This window comes from Perna viridis, chromosome 3, assembly GCF_037379345.1.
Source record: "Perna viridis isolate PV_CMFRI_1.1 ecotype Kerala chromosome 3, ASM3737934v1, whole genome shotgun sequence".
Taxonomy (NCBI): Eukaryota; Metazoa; Mollusca; class Bivalvia; order Mytilida; family Mytilidae; genus Perna; species Perna viridis.
Genome location: NC_142447.1, coordinates 14,012,359 through 14,028,861, shown reverse-complemented (window position 1 = coordinate 14,028,861; position 16,503 = coordinate 14,012,359). Strand labels below are relative to the sequence as shown.

Here is a 16,503-nt window from a genome sequence, read left to right as displayed (position 1 = left end):
GACATATTGTTGAGCAGTCAAGAGATTTCAGAAGTAATAAAAGAGAAATTTGATGCATGTCTTGAATAAATTACAACTGTTCAGTGTGGTAAATCTGTATTGTTAGTAGAAGGTAAAACCATAGTCGGAACAGGGTTGCTAAAAGATGTTAATGAGTTGGTGTGCAACGTGGATCTCCAATATGCTGTCGATGATAGCGAAATATTTCCGCCAAATTCATCATCAAGCAATGCAAACATAGTTGCGAACCATGTGAAGTCTGTAAAAACTAAATCATTTAATGCAAATGGGAATGTTGTTACTGTAATGAGGCCATCACAGCTCAGATGTGGGGTGGAAGATGATGTTGTAGGTGCAAGTTCTTGTATGGCTATTTGTCTGTTAATAGCCAAAGATTTTCTTGATGATAAGTTTCCAACCTTAACTAATAACAATATCGAGAATCAATCCTTTGCCACAATCCTAACAAGAAAGATGCAAACAGGATGCCAACTTTGGAAGTCAAAAGAACTTGGTTTGTCATTTCCCAAAGAAGCAGCACAGGCACTTGATCTAAGAATAACAATAGATAAGGAAGTCTGGTGGAATAATACTGGTGTCGTTTCTGAATGTCCATTAGAGGGTGCAAGATTAGAAACCCTGCCCAAGGAGAGTCAAGGGAAGAAGGCAGCAGCTGCCATTACTTTGAAACCAAATCATTCATTTCTTATTTTAGTAGATGAATGTGGGAGACAGTTACTATTTGATTCTCATCTGCATTATTTAGATGAAGAAACGACTTTCGAAGAAGCACTTTGTTCATCAGGAGTAGGATTTGTTATGAACGACTCTGGGTTGCTATTTTCTCCACATGTCATCGAAAGTCATACTAAACTAACAAGAAGTGATATCAATGAAGGCTATTGTTTGTTTGTTTGTTTGTTGGGGTTTAACGTCCGAGCAGCAATATTTCAGCTATATTCAGACGATGAACATGAAATTGATGATAAAATGAACATGAAATTGATGATAAAATGAACATGAAATGATGATGAAATGAAAAAGGGATGGGACACAAGGACAATGGGGTCGATAAATTTTGATTGCCACTGGAAATAGGGAGATATGGGTAGGGTCCGGCAATTTAGCCTCCTGTGGCGGAGCCCTATGGTTCCTACTCCGGGAGAATACCACAGTAGGGTTCTTTAACGTGCGAGGAACGTGGCATCTTTTCCAACACGGTGCACCACTATGGTTTGCGGTCAGGTTTTCCGTATTATAGCCTCACAACCCCAGCATGTAACACGCCAGGGGTACCCCATTCCACCACCTTGAGCAGTTGCTCTGTGGGTAGAGCGCCCTAGCCCCCGGCTAGGGTTCTGCGCACTATTTAGTCGCCTTTTACGACAAGCTTAGCGCTGCTGCAGGCCTATTCTTTTAACACCCGGCCCTGCACAGGGAATAAAATTCAAATGGATATGGCAGAGTTGACATTTATTATTTAGATTCTGGAGTGGTAATATAAGTCATTTTTTGTAAATTGGCTTCCTCTTAGTCTATTTGTAAGATTATAAGGGTTGGTAGAAAAATTACAAATAAGGATACCACTCTTTAGAATGACTGCAAGCAACACAAAATCATTTTTGGGCTTGATATATTTGGAAACAAATGCAAACAGACATGTTTTATACTGTAGTGTATGCATATTAAACTGGGTGGGTTAGTATTAAAGACTGCTAATTGCACAAATATGTTCAAAAATTTAAATTTGTAGACTTCTTAGGGAGCAACCACTAAATTTTCTGGGAGGGAGGGATGCTTGGATTTTATTAATTTAAAAATTTGAAACTTAACTATTTAAAAAAAAATCCATGCCCACCCCCATATTTTCAATTGGTTTCTCCCGTTACTGATAAGCAGACATAACAAGGTTATTTTGTCACAAGACTTCACTCTAAAAGTTCTATGGGAACTTGTTAATAAATATGGAATCACATTTCAGCCATGTGGACAGACCTTATCATTTGTCATAGGTTTTGTTTACTACCAGACTTGGCTTCATATGAGCAACTGGGCGTGTGTTTTATGGATAGAGGACGCTTGATTACTCCTTAAAAATAGTATTTAGAATTAAATTATAAGGAATGATTGTAATATTTTATCTTTCTATTTGAAATCAGATCAAAAAGGTGGTGCACACTATCAAACAACCCACTAAAATTTTGATGTTATTTCTTCATAGAAGAAAAAATAAAACAGTCATTCCTTAAATGGAAACAAATAATGTTATAAAAAATATTTTTAAAAGTAAAAAATAATTGTGACCTACCAAATTAATTTTTGGTCACAGGATTAATTTGTTCTAATGAATTATTTTTTGTGCACTTGTATATATGAATAAAAGATTTTGTTGGCAATATTTTAGGAAATTCAACTACGTCATTCATACCACCGGTCCAAGATTTGTCGACCCCCATTATCCTTGTGTCCCATTCCTTTCTTCATTTCATCATTATCATCATTTCATGTTCATTTTATCATCCCTTTCATGTTCATCGCCTGAATATAGCTGAAATATTGCTGCTCGGGCGTTAAACCCCAACAATTAAACAATTTAACTCCTGAAGTTGATTTTCATAAAAACTTTAACACTTGATATGAACTATATAACTCCTAGTAGATTGTTTATGTCATATATATGTGCCAAAGAGAATATCAGGGTCTGTGAGATAATTGTCTTGTTCACAAATTTAATTTTACCATTTTTTGTCCCACCAATTATTTTGGTTATTGTTTTTCAGTCTGTTTATACCACCGACGAAGTTTTGTGCATTTGTAGGTTTCAAATAAAGGTGGAGATTTGGTACCATTAAAACATTTAAAAACGCTGCAATTGTTTGCACCTGTCCTAAGTCAGGAATCTGATGTTCAGTAGTTGTCATTTGTTGATGTGGTTCATAAGTGTTTCTTGAAAGTGCTAGGTATACAAGACGAGAAGTTTACTTAAAATCATCGATCCCTGCTTAAACAAATGGATTTTAGGAAACATCACACAACTATAAAGGCAATTATATGGCTACACACAGAAATTTCAACTGATTAGATAAGATACAAATAATTTATGGCAATACACCAGCTTCATACACAGTCATTGTTATACAGTGTGAATCAATACAAATTCTGCATTATCTTCTATTTCTCTTCACATACCAAATACCATTGACCTGTGATATAAAGTGGTTGTTGAAAATTTGATATGGGCAAATACTCTTATAATTGCGAAACAAAAAGGTAATCCCTAAATCCTTGCCTCCTTCAACTTTGCTCTTGGGCAAGACAAAATCAAGACTTAGCTGTGCATTGAAAAAAAGGATGTGAGTGCATAAAAATGAATGTTAATATGAAACGATTTTAATATACAGATATATGAACACACAAGTGGTATTAAAAAAGCACTAGTCTATAAATGAATATGTGCAACATGCAGGAAATAGGCAAAACCACAGAATATATACATGTACATGTTTTATAATGTATAAATGAAATGAAGCATTCATGAAGTCATGCAATGTCTTGCTATTATCTGTATGAAATATGTCGCATGCAGCTGAAATATATATAAAAAAAGTATAACCATGGATATACTGTCAAAGAATATACATTTTTTTAATTTGCTTCTGTTGGTGCCTATAAAACATGGTTTTTTACTTCTGTGGGTGGGTAGGACTGGAAAAATATCGCGTCTATGGGAGGTTACCCCAATTTTCAAGTGCTTTCCCCCGTCCCATGTATGTTTTACTGGAACAGCCCTAAGTTTAAAAACTAACTTCATGTAATATGCTTCTTTTGCTCAATTAACCAACAGAATGCACAACATTAATAACAATTTTAAGTAAACTCATTACCTAAAAAAATCAAAATCATGTACAAGTAATGCTTTACCATGCATATATAGGAATACCACATGTTGCTCTCACTACAGGATCCAAAACCCAATCCATCATCAGATTGGTCAATGTATTAATAGTCAACTGGTAATATCATGTTGTCCCTACAATATACAAAGCTAAAAGTACTGCATTGAATCTCTACTGATGCATTTCTTCACATAAAATTTTATCAAAATACCTTGAGTGGTTTTGGAGGACCTGTGCTAACAAGGTTTTCGAATTGAAAACAAATCAGTTTAATTATCTCCCTTTATGGGTGTAGTTTCTGAAAGTCTGTGAAACGAAAAACAAAATCAAACATCTCCACTACTATTTTGCAAGTTTAAGTGTGCTTTCCGTTAGAATGCTCGTCATGAAAGCTTCCTCTGTATTCCAAGCAAAACTGTTTCAGCCTATTGACAATTTCATCAAGATTATGTTAAAAAAAATGCATACCTGTGGATGAAGAAAAATTGTTTAATTATTTGATAATCACTGAGTATTGCATATATAAGTACTTACTGCTACAGTAAATGTGTCAAATGATAATTGCCCTTTTTAATTGGTCAATATTCTAAGAAATGTGTAAGTGTCTCTCTTTTAAAAACAAGTCTTCACTTAAAGTTCTGAAAAAATAAAAATACAGCTAGACAAATTTAGTTTGTACAAGTTATTCAATTTACTAACAATACATTTTTTTTAAATATTGAAATGCCAGCCATATGTGTAAAGATTGAGTTAAATATAATTATGTTGAAAAATTTCTGTTGGTATTGAACCTTCCCACCCCCCCCCCCCAAAAAAAAAAAACAAAACAAAACAAAACAAAACAAAACAATACAAAACAAAAAACAAATGCCAATCAACATATTTCAATCTTTGCACACAGCATATCTTTTTTCAAGTTCTATTTAAGAACTTAACTTTTTGCAGGATTGTCAGGTAGTGCCCATTTTGTACTTTAAGTAAACAAATTGTAAGTCTATTCCACTGACTGAAAACTCATGACTTATTCTTGTAATTATTGTTCAAGTGAAGTTTAATTGATTACAAATACTGTAATTCTTCTTTGACAGATAAATAGCTATATGCTGGGCAGATCCAGAAATTTGTAAAAAGGGCTGGGTGTTCATTTTTTCACTAAATAAGCATACATTTAAAAAAAAACATTCCACCAATGGGGGTCCAATACCCAGAATCATCCCACTGGATTTGTTGCTTAATATGTGTTCCTTATACATGTACCACAGGTTTATGTATTCCCTACTTCATGTCCGAGTTCAAAAGTAAAATTTTACTTCTATTCTTACTATAAGCAGTTTGATAATAAGCATTTTTTATAATATTTTTTTGTATCAAACTGTTCTAGCACAATGTACAGAATAAATCAATTTCAAAATTGCAGCAATGAAACAATCAGATAAGATTGTGTGGTACACACAGTCAGGTGGTACAGAGTACTTTCTTATACATACTGTATATCAGGGGCAGGTCTAGAATTTCAGGTTAGGAAGGCATTGATAGAATAAAAAGCAGAGCAGGCAAAAAAAAGTTGGGAGGTAAAATTTGTGAAAAATCAAGATTTCATAAAAAAAACCACCCCAATTTTAAATCTCTGTATTGGACAGACAAGGCTAACTCTACAGTAAAATACACTCCTTTACATGTACATAGGGCATATACATGTACATATAATCACAAATTAAGAACAGGAGGACAAGATGGTTGTCATTTTTACCATTTGTATTTTTAGTTCATATTTCATTTTTGGATGAAATCCAGTGATTGAGGTTAAAAGAGAAGGTGTACTTGTAATGCCCAGACAATGAATTTTGCTTACCTAATGTATGTAGGTTATTAATATTACCTGTATAATTTATTTGTAAATCCTGATACAGCCTACACAACCTGCCTGTGAATTAGCAATTGATAGTAAATTGATAATTAACATCCTGTTGTCATTTATTAGTTTGTATATTCACTTCACATTATTATTTAACACAAAAAGGAAATAGAGTGAAAACAGAAAGATTAATATACAGAGAGTAAATAGAAATGAAAAGTAATTCTTACAAAATTTTTGGTGGATTTTTTTTTCAATTGGAATATCATCCTTTTTTCAAAATAGGACTGACCAATGGATCAAACAATTTCAACTGTTAATCGATAAGTATACATATATATTCCTGATTTGTCTGTAAGGAGCAACTAAAAGCTTTTTGTACTTATTTTATCAGTTTTTATCTCGCTAAACAAAACTTTCCATTATAAATCAATAGTATTCCAAGATAACACACCCTTCTTCAGTATGTTCATCATAACTTTCATCACTGATCAATTTATTAATTTCAGAAAGTGAATGTTATGTTTATAAAAACTTCTGGAAAAACCATGTGGATGTACGTATGTGTACGGATGTACGCTGTTCCACTTTTGCTGTTGTCAAGACCCTCGGAAAAAATATAACTATGATTATTTTATCAAAATCGAAGCATAGCTGAAAAAAAATCCCCCACTAATTAACAAGACATATTTTCAAATAGAAATATTGATTTTGCTTGTTGGTTAAATATAAATAAAAATATTTCACTTGCGAAACAAAAATTTTCATCCGGTCCCCCCTCTTTGTAATGTTCATTATTATTTTTATGAGTCTCGCACAGACGGTACATGTTTAGTTAAGCTCACGGTGCTCGCTGATTTAGGCAATGCCTACCCCATATTATAAACTTGGTAAGGAGTGACCAGTCTCCTGAAATATAAATTCCCTGACCACAGTAAGTGTAACTTTAATTATTAAATATTGCATTTACAGTGAACCCAATTCAAAAAAGATTCTTCAGATACAATAAATATTCCCCCTTCAAATAAATATTAAAAAAAGTTTTTAATTTTATAATAGGTAAACACCGCACGAGAATTCAGCTGTAGTTCCCAACCTGTGGAAAGGAGGAGACTGTTTAAGGAGCAGAGTAGTCAGAGCAAATCAGATTTTCTGGAGCATTACAACTTACTGTATACTCGGCGTTACATAAATAAAATACTGTTAAAGTTTGAATAAAAATATTTTCTACGACTTTATTGACACCTACCGTCGTTTAAATTGTCATAAATGACTTGCTCATTCGTTTAGCCAAACGGCTTCTCCCTAAACATTGAATCGTTAAATTCCGGTCAGATTTTAATTCTCGGTGCCAATATTTACATTGTAAAAAGTCGGCCATGTTTACAGTGATCGGTTGCTAGGAGATATTGTTTACGTTTATATGGTTTGTCCAAAAACCGAAGAACCCAGAATGCATTTCGGCGTTATTTCGGATATCTCGGATTTATTTTACGCGAACAATGTACAATACCGAGAAGTTGATCAAGCAGACGATTGTCACCAGAGTTCGACAGGAACTTACGAACTTCGTCTGTAAACAAATCGTCCCGTAGAAACCAACATGGCGGATATTAGTATGGGATTTTCCCGTAAGGATTATTTACGCATGATTTAAGCTAATAAGCGACTCGTTGGTACTAACACGTCATGCATATATGTGAACTATCTTCATATTAAATAAAAGAGAGACAACTCTAGCGGTAAGTCCCGACGGTTTAAAAAGTAGAGCTTCAATTCGAAAATGTGTTGTATGTGACGTCGAGTATAGTCGGAACTTGATGTATACATTCATTGCTGTGTTGAATTCGTTTTATTCTGAACGACTGCAGCATCAACACTTATCTCGCTGCTGGGACGAGGTCATAGCGGGGAATGAACCGTATACTAAAGCGTCTTGTGTCATGCGTGATTTCGCCACCCTGTCCGAGGTTTTCTCTGTAATTATCCTTTCGTATCAGGCGCGGATCCAAGCGCGGATCCAAGGACTAGCGTACCGGGCGTACCGCCCCCCCCCCTAAATCGGTAAGAACAAAATTTTTCACAAGTTTCATCCCATAATATTTTTTGCCTTGCTTTGCATGGCATTTAATTCAATTGAATGTAGGAAAAAAGTCACGGGAAAAAAGTCACGGATAAAAAGTCACAATACATGAAAAGAAGTATTATATTCAAATCTGAATTAACATCTTAATACTTCTATTTCTAATTTTATTAAATCTACGACATATTTGTTCACCTTTTTGCATGGGTATACCTTTTCAAGATACTTTATTTAATTGATAAGAAATATGTTAACTGTCAACTTTTATTATTAATTGTCAAACTCATATAATCATATCACATGTATTGTATCTGTATGTTTGTTTGTTTGTTTGTATATAATTTGGATTATTGTAAAATAATCAAAACTGCAGTTCCATTTTATCAAAGAAAACTCACCGAGTCAGAAGACAGAACATCTGAAGAGACAACAACCTAAAAAACTATTTGAGTGAACAACCACAATATCTATAACGAGATAGAGAGACAACAACACAAAACAAGACCAGCTACATGTCAGGACCTGCGTCACATAATATACAAGTTGTGTACTCAGAAATTCTAGCATGAATTGGTGAAAAAAACGATTACAGCTGAAAAACGAGTATTCTGAACAATTATGCTCCTGAACTTGAAATGCCATGAAAAAGTTTTGGAAATAAAAAAAATAGAAATTATGCTGAAGTAAACGTTAAAACATGCAAGAAAATATGTCACAATAAATCAGTGTTTTACCCACATTTTATACCAGAAGTAAATCTATGTTCACAGCAAAAGTTTCGAGTAAATCATACCAAGTCAGAGAACTAATATTATTGTGATTTTAGTTTTTGTGACTTTTTTCCTGTGATATTTTTCCTGTGACTTTTTTCTGTGACTTTTTTCCGTTTATCATTCAATTAACGCCCCCCTCCCCCAACTCAAATCCTGGATCCCCCCCTGCGTATGACACTTGTTGTTTTATCTATGCAGGAACGCATAAGATGTGTTCCAGTAACGTAGTAAATAATTGTACAAAAAGTTATTTCATAGGCTAGCGAAAGAGTTAAATTTAGGTAAATGCTATATAAATCCTTGCGCTAACGAATGAAACTGCACTTTCTCGGGACTTTGACTTGATTAAACATAGTACGTGTACATTTTAATACCCAGATCTAACGTAAGATGCTGGCATTTCCGTTCGTCCATAGGATGGTGCCATATTAGAAAATAACTTCCATGCAAGCGAACCTTTATCACGGGCTGCAGTAATTCGGTTTTGTAATATAAATGAAAGCATGGACTGTAAAATCATCGGTGACTGTTACACGCATAGACCTGTAATTAATTATAACTCCCTGTTACATGTACAGTTTTAATTCACTAGTAAAATTATAAAAACCTAATATAAATTAATAGACAAAAAAACTCATTCACTAGTAAGCAGATCCTTTCAGTTAATATAATTGTATACAAGGACTTTTATAATAACCTATCAAAATCGATAGGTTGTTATATCCAAAAAAGTATTAAAAATGATAATAATTGGATTAATGCGGATAATTTCATGCAAAATTTGGGTGAAAATGAGGAAATATTATACTATGACACACCCCTTTTTTTTCTAGACCCCACCCCTTTTAGAACTCACTTTCAAAATCTTGGTTAAGTTTACGTACGACACTACACAGGCCAGGTGACGATTAGAATCGCCCTGAGGTAATTATAAAAAAATTAATTGTTTTATGGCTCACACAGAACAGGTGACTCAACAGGTGACAGGATTTACCTGTCCAATATTGCAGTAGATGTTCGTTCCTTTACAGTTCTGATCATCCGTGTGTATATATATAGTGTAAAAAAGTGCGTTCCTGTTATATACAAGAAGCTTTTACAGATGAGATGATGACAAAGGTATACTACTATATTCCAACATTACAGTAAAAATCCTTAATTGTATATAGTTGTTAGCAATATTTCAAAATCGCCTACATACATGTCTGAAACTAAAGCTCTAAACTTCGTCATACCTCTGGTTATAGCTACAATTTACATGATATGCATTTAACTGTATTGTACATACGCGTAGTAAGATTCACCCGTTCTACTTTTCGAAACACTACGATCCAATCTATATGTACAATCTATACCTGGTGTACACTGAACATACTATTTTGTACAGTAAATATTGGTTACCAAGTGTCTACACGTTGAAGTTCAATGAAAGTGTACATTGCGCGTTTTACGATTCAACTTTTGCGCCAAATCGATAAAAACTAGTTTAATTGTCCCAACGTATTCCCTCCGTGGTTAAATTGCGCTTAAAAAGACTGGCACTAATTGTGCCAGTTTACATGTAAAAGGTAGTGATATCAAATATTTCATAAAAATATAAAAATAAGATAGAAAGAGTAATCAAGGGAACCAAGGTTATAGCGGTAATCAAAAGAATGTAATCCAGAGACAAAGACCAGACATGGAAAACAGAATACACAACAAGGAACATAAAGTAACTAAAATCATACATACACAGTAACAGAAGCAAATGAGCAACTCGGACTCCCCCAAAAACCGGGAGCATGGACCAGGTGAACCGGTAGGGTAAGCGTCCTCTGCTTTTCTAGAAACACCCGCCGAGTTGCTCATTAAAAGTCAAGTCCGGGGTAGACAAACGACGAAAGGAAAACTATGACCCGTTGAATAAATCTGTTTTCATGGTGCAGATGGATACACCATAACGATCCACGAGTTCATGATGACGACCATAAAACTTCTGTAGTAATGACTTCAATCTTGTAGCAACATAACCCTGTTCAAGAAACCTATTTGTTCTAGCGCGATACAAAAAGTCTGCGTAGTTTCGGCAAGCTATGGCATAACGTATGAGTTGTGATATGAACACTCCATACGCAGGTGCTGAAGGGATGTTGCCACAGATGAAAGGAAAGTTGACAATTCCGAATGAAAAGTCATCACGTTTGTCGTAAACTTTGGTCAATAGTTTTCCTTTACTATCGATTTCTAAGTGTAGGTGAAGATATGAGGCTGACTTCACAGTGTCTGTAGTATCCTTTATCTCAAGTTCTTTTGGGTAGATGCGATGTATCAAATCCCCGAAATTAGGATTGTTTAAAGATAATACGTCATCTATATAGCAGAAACTGAGATTGAAGGATCTAGCCAAACGATATTCTTTCCCTTCTGATCAGCTACAAAGTCAGCCTCATAAGAGTGAAGGAATAGGTCAGCAAGTAAATGAGCACAATTTGTTCCCATTGGAATGCAGATCGTTTGTTGAAAAACACGTCTACCACACTGGACAAATATATTGTCCATTAAAAATTCCAGCATTTTGTAAACATTTTCCTCTGTATATTTGGAACATTTGTTTGTTTGTTTGTTGGGATTTAACGTCCGAGCAGCAATATTTCAGCTATATTCAGACAATGAACATGAAATGGATGATAAAATGAACATGAAATGAAAATAAAGGATGGGACACAAGGATAATACGGTCGACAAACTTTGATAGCCACTAGAAAAAGGGGAGATGGGCAAGGTCGGGCAATTTAGCCTCCTGTGGCGGAGCGCAAAGGTTCCTACTCCTATCGAATACCACAGCAAGGTTCTTTAACGTGCGAGGAACGCGACATCTTTCCCAACACGGTGCACCACTATGGTTTGCGGTCAGGTTTTCTGTATTATAGCCTGACAACCCCAGCATGTAACACGCCAGAGGTACCCCATTCCACCACCTGGCGCACGCATCCCAGTTGCTCTGTGGGCAGTTCGCCTAGCCCCCCGGCTAGGTTCCTGAGCACTATTTAGTCGCCTTTTACGACAAGCTTAGCGCTGCTGCAGGCCTTTTCTTTTGACACCCGGACTTGCACGGGGCGTATATTTGGAAGATGATTTGGAATTATTTCTTACAAAGTATGAGGAATATCTACCAAGAACTATATATTTGTATCTAGGTGTACCATCTTTTTTGGAAAAAACAACGATGTATAATGGTTTTAAGTCGGGGTTTTAACTGAGTTTGGGAAATAGAAGTATACAGTGTTGAACAATCATAGGTTTTAATGCTATTATATTCAGATAATAGTCTTGAACTGATTGTCTCCAAAAGATCTTTCGAATTTTTCAGGATCCACATTGAATTAATACCACTACGGGAGTAACAAGTGTTGTGGTAAGACTGCAGACCCTATTTGACAGTTGTGAGTATAGAAGATAAAAATTTTGAAAGAGGTTTGGTGGTACATTTTGCAGATCCAGCAATGAAACATTGTTTGTATGGATTCTTGTGGAGTACATAGACGGTAAATCACAATCATCGTCCTTGGTAGAGAGACCAAAAGAGGATAGCACAGATTTATGGTTTTCCACAATCTCTTCTTTGGAGAGAGTGGTAGCAGTATAGGTCGTATCACTGCTATTATTTTCTACGTCTACCTCTGATAATAAACATTGGATGTAGAACGTTTTGCAGACAAAAACAATGTTGTTTTGGGCTTTGTCTGCTGGTACGACAACATATTTGTCATGTATAGTAGACAATGTTTTGCTACATCGGGGTTTTTGAAAACTAATGTAGCCTTGGCACTCATTGACCTACTTAAAACTTTCATTCGTTTCAAAATTAAAGACCTCACGGCCTTTAACCACTCTGACAGAGAATCAATGTCTTCTTGTTCTCGTTTTATCCATTTTCTTGCATAGTCCTCGACGGCATCCATAAGAACTTTAAAGTTATAATTCCAATTTATGGAGCGTGGTTCACGGTACTTAGGACCTTTAGAAAGGATATTACGCAGAGATTCGTTTTCGATAATGGTTAAATCTCCCGTAACGACGTGACCAGATGAATCATATTTGAATGGAGAGGTTTTGCAAGAACAGTCAGGTGGTTTAGCCTTGAAGTCCTCAATTTCGAGGTTCTGCAATAGCCTTTTATAATTGAAAATTTTGGATGCAATGGGTGAAGTATAGGAATATGAAATAATTGGTATGGATTTATCTTTGAAATATTGGGGAATTTTGTTGGTAACGTTTTTGTGATGGAGGATGTTAGCCAAATTAATTGCATCTATACCTTTGTTGACAAACGGTAGTGGAAGAAATCGTTTTTCTTCATCTTGACTTTTCACACAATTTTGGTTTAAAGAGTCTGTGGAAACCAATATCCAAAATGATGGCAACAAGTCTGTATAATGATGAGGTGGGGTCAGAAACAGGAGTGTCAAGACTTGTTTTGTAAAGGGAGTGTAGTAGAGTGAGAGGTATAGAATAAAATTTGGTTCTAGAAGTTAAGAATATATATCCAAAAAATGCCTAAAAGATGTAATCTACACTTTACCTTGTTTTAGATTTAGTACTTAAATATCGTTTAAATGAACATTAACTCCGCCAGGATAACTCGCTGGTCCCAAGTCTGGATAAAAGAAGAAGGGTCCATGTTCACCATGTTCACATGTTTAAACATTTTTATATTTCGAGATATGTTGAATTAAATTATTTCGATACTTATCATTATAATGATATCGAATGAATTGCAAATTTACATTTATTTTGGCGCAATTCAACTACGAGATTTGAAAAATAAACTGGCACAATAGAGTTCCTTTTAGGAGCAAAGGAAGATTGCCCGATTTATTGTTAAAGTTTGTACCCCAGTAAGTAACAATTATTTAAATCATATCATTGGTCTCCTGCAATATTTATTGACATATATGAATACATGCACTTTCTTCTAAAAGTACAGTGTATTGTTGACAACCGTAAAACTTTGAATGTAGGTTCATCGGTCGTTTGTTGACTGTATTTAAAAAAATATGTGACTAGTACATTTTTCAAGTCAAAGGCACCATACTGACTATTTATTTCCCTACTGTACATCATGTACTGCATGTATGTAAATTTACATGTACCATAGACTTGTTTTTAATTAGGCCATAAATTACAGATCATGTAATTAGCCTTACACTGGACTTGTTGGGTGTATATTCAGGTGCATGTGTTGCCATTTCGCCTTAGCTGTGAATTACAGATAAAAATATAACGAGAATATGTATGGGGTATATGTCAAAGAGACAACAACCCCAATAGGATGAAAATGTCAGCCCAAGGCCACCTTTTTGGTCTTCAATTAACGACAAGGAATTAATCCTCATACCACAAGTTTAAACCTACAAAAAGTTATGTCCCTATCATATGTAAAATCAATTCCAATTCTTCGTCATACAATATGGACACAACCCATGACATGCCCAAAATTATAGTGGTCCAATTTCTATTTGAAGACTCCATGAGCGAATCAATCTTTATTCTTAAAGATTTGACAAGAATATCATAACATTATATCCCATAGGAATAAGCCTATTCAACGGCTTAGTTAACTTATTGGGCGAGTATCGAGCTTTCCGTACTATGTGTAGAATATTACCGTAAAATAAAGGGTGAGAGACAAACATGAATATTTGTCCTTAACAAATGAATAGTACTGTACAAAGTTATCGAAGTGATAAACTATGTATATGAGTCAAAATGAAAAGTCCGCATAACTATTAAATGGTATTATCAAAGTAAAACTGGAAAGTTTGCAACCATCGCATTGGTCATCGTCACTCGGTACAGGCATTTCCTTTGGAAATTGAGGATTTGGCCCCCTTATAAATTGATTTTTAATGTGACATTTGTGCATAAGAAATAATCAAACAAATAGTTGCTTAACATATTTTCGACAAAAGTGAATAGAATGTATCATTTTCATAATTTTCTTGGGTATATTTATGGCCCAATGTCAGCTCCTATTTTGTAAATCTCCATGAACCTGCCACACGAAACACGTACGAAGCCATGTTACGGGATGTATTTATTACCTAGGTTATACGTGCCCCCAGCTAAACCGACCACTTCCTGTATATTGTACTTAATTAACAGTAAAACGGAATACCGAGCTGTTCATACCTGTAGTCATTTTCTCGAAATAAAGGAAATTTGAGTTTTACGTATACATTTTAACTGCAGATTTTGATTTTTTTAAATTCATTGTACAGATTAATTCAAATCAATTTCTGTATATGATAAGTAAGGCAATCATGCTCACCAGTACAATGTAACAACAAACAACAGTACACATCCCAGTATTCTAACAACTGAACAGAAGATATACACGTTAGAATTGCAAATACACAATCATAAATAAAGTAATTTAGTTAAAACTATAAATGCATGGGAAAGGAACCTACATAAATTATGCATCACCTTGAAATTTCCAGTGATTTTAGGATATATGCATGTACACATGTACTATATTTTGAAAGAGGAGGGGCTTCTTAAATAATAAGGCTAAACATACTGTAAACATACAAAATAAAATTCATCCTCGACACTTTTCATTGTGCACAGAGCACACTGTCTATTTGACATCTCTATACCATTGTAACGCCCAGTTTCAACAAGGAATGTGACGATTTTCTTAGTTTACATCTAGTAAGACATTTTTTGTAATAAGTCCGTTTTGTTAAATATTTTTGCAGACTTGGTACAATTTCAACAACAAATTTGTACAAATAACACTTAGGAGAGCCCTGAAAGGTTCCGTTTAGATCAAATGTTAAGTACCAGTCAACATTAAATTCAGACACTGCTAATGGAGAAGTGATCCATGTTGGAGAAAAAGTTTGTTTGTTTGTTTGTTGGGGTTTAACGTCCGAGCAGCAATATTTCAGCTATATTCAGACAATGAACATGAAGTGGATGATAAAATGAACATGAAATGAAAAAAAAAAAAAAAAATGGGTCACAAGGATAATAGGGTCGACACATTTTGATTGCCACTGGAAAAAGGGAGGATGGGTAACGTCGGGCAATTTATCCTCCTGTGGCGGAGCGCAAAGGTTCCTACTCCTATCGAATACCACAGCAGGGTTCTTTTACGTGCGAGGAACGTGGCATCTTTCCCAACACGGTGCACCACTATGGTTTGCGGTCAGGTTTTCCGTATTATAGCCTGACAATCCCAGCATGTAACACGCCAGGGGTACCCTATTCCACCACTTGGGGCACACATCCCAGTTGCTCTGTGGGCAGAGCGCCTAGCCCCCGGCTAGGTTTATGAGCACTATTTAGTCGCCTTATACGACAAGCTTAGCGCTGCTGCAGGCCTATTCTTTTAACACCCGGACCTGCACGGGGCTGGAGAAAAAGTAATTCACGTTGAAGAAAATCCTATCAAACAACAATTTCATGTACAATCTACATTTTTGTACATACTTTTTTCTCTATTTAGCGCAACAAACAAATAAAAAACTAAGACTGTTATGTTTTATGTTATGTGATCAGTAACTGTTTCTAAACAAGAAATATAATTGAACTTATTTTTTTACCTGCTGTCTGATTTTTAGAAAGCCTGCTGAAAAATGTACTTATGATTAAAGTACTAGGAGTGTGAAATGTGGTGCAAGATAGAACGTTTCCATGAGTTGTTATCTTTTTGTCCGTGGTCAAGTCTTATCTTGTTACATTGTACCATAATTCGTTTCTTTCCCCTGTATTTCCAAACTCACTGGGAAACTCTTCGCATAAGAATAAGCACGCAAGAATAAGAGTCTATGCGAGACCCGACAGGGTAGTCAAGGACGTTGAAAACCCCCTTAGTGAGTTATAAGAACTTTCACTGCTTTCAAA

At 35.1% G+C, this 16,503-nt stretch overlaps 1 pseudogene across 1 annotated transcript in view; it reads left to right on the top strand.

Annotated features, from left to right (window-relative positions):
- Positions 1-16,503, top strand: part of LOC148621100 (uncharacterized) — a 35,002-nt pseudogene that overhangs the window by 599 nt on the left and 17,900 nt on the right. The window contains exon 2 of the transcript XR_015920810.1: positions 85-912. The product of XR_015920810.1 is annotated as an uncharacterized LOC148621100 (transcript). The remainder of the gene's footprint in view (positions 1-84; positions 913-16,503) is intronic.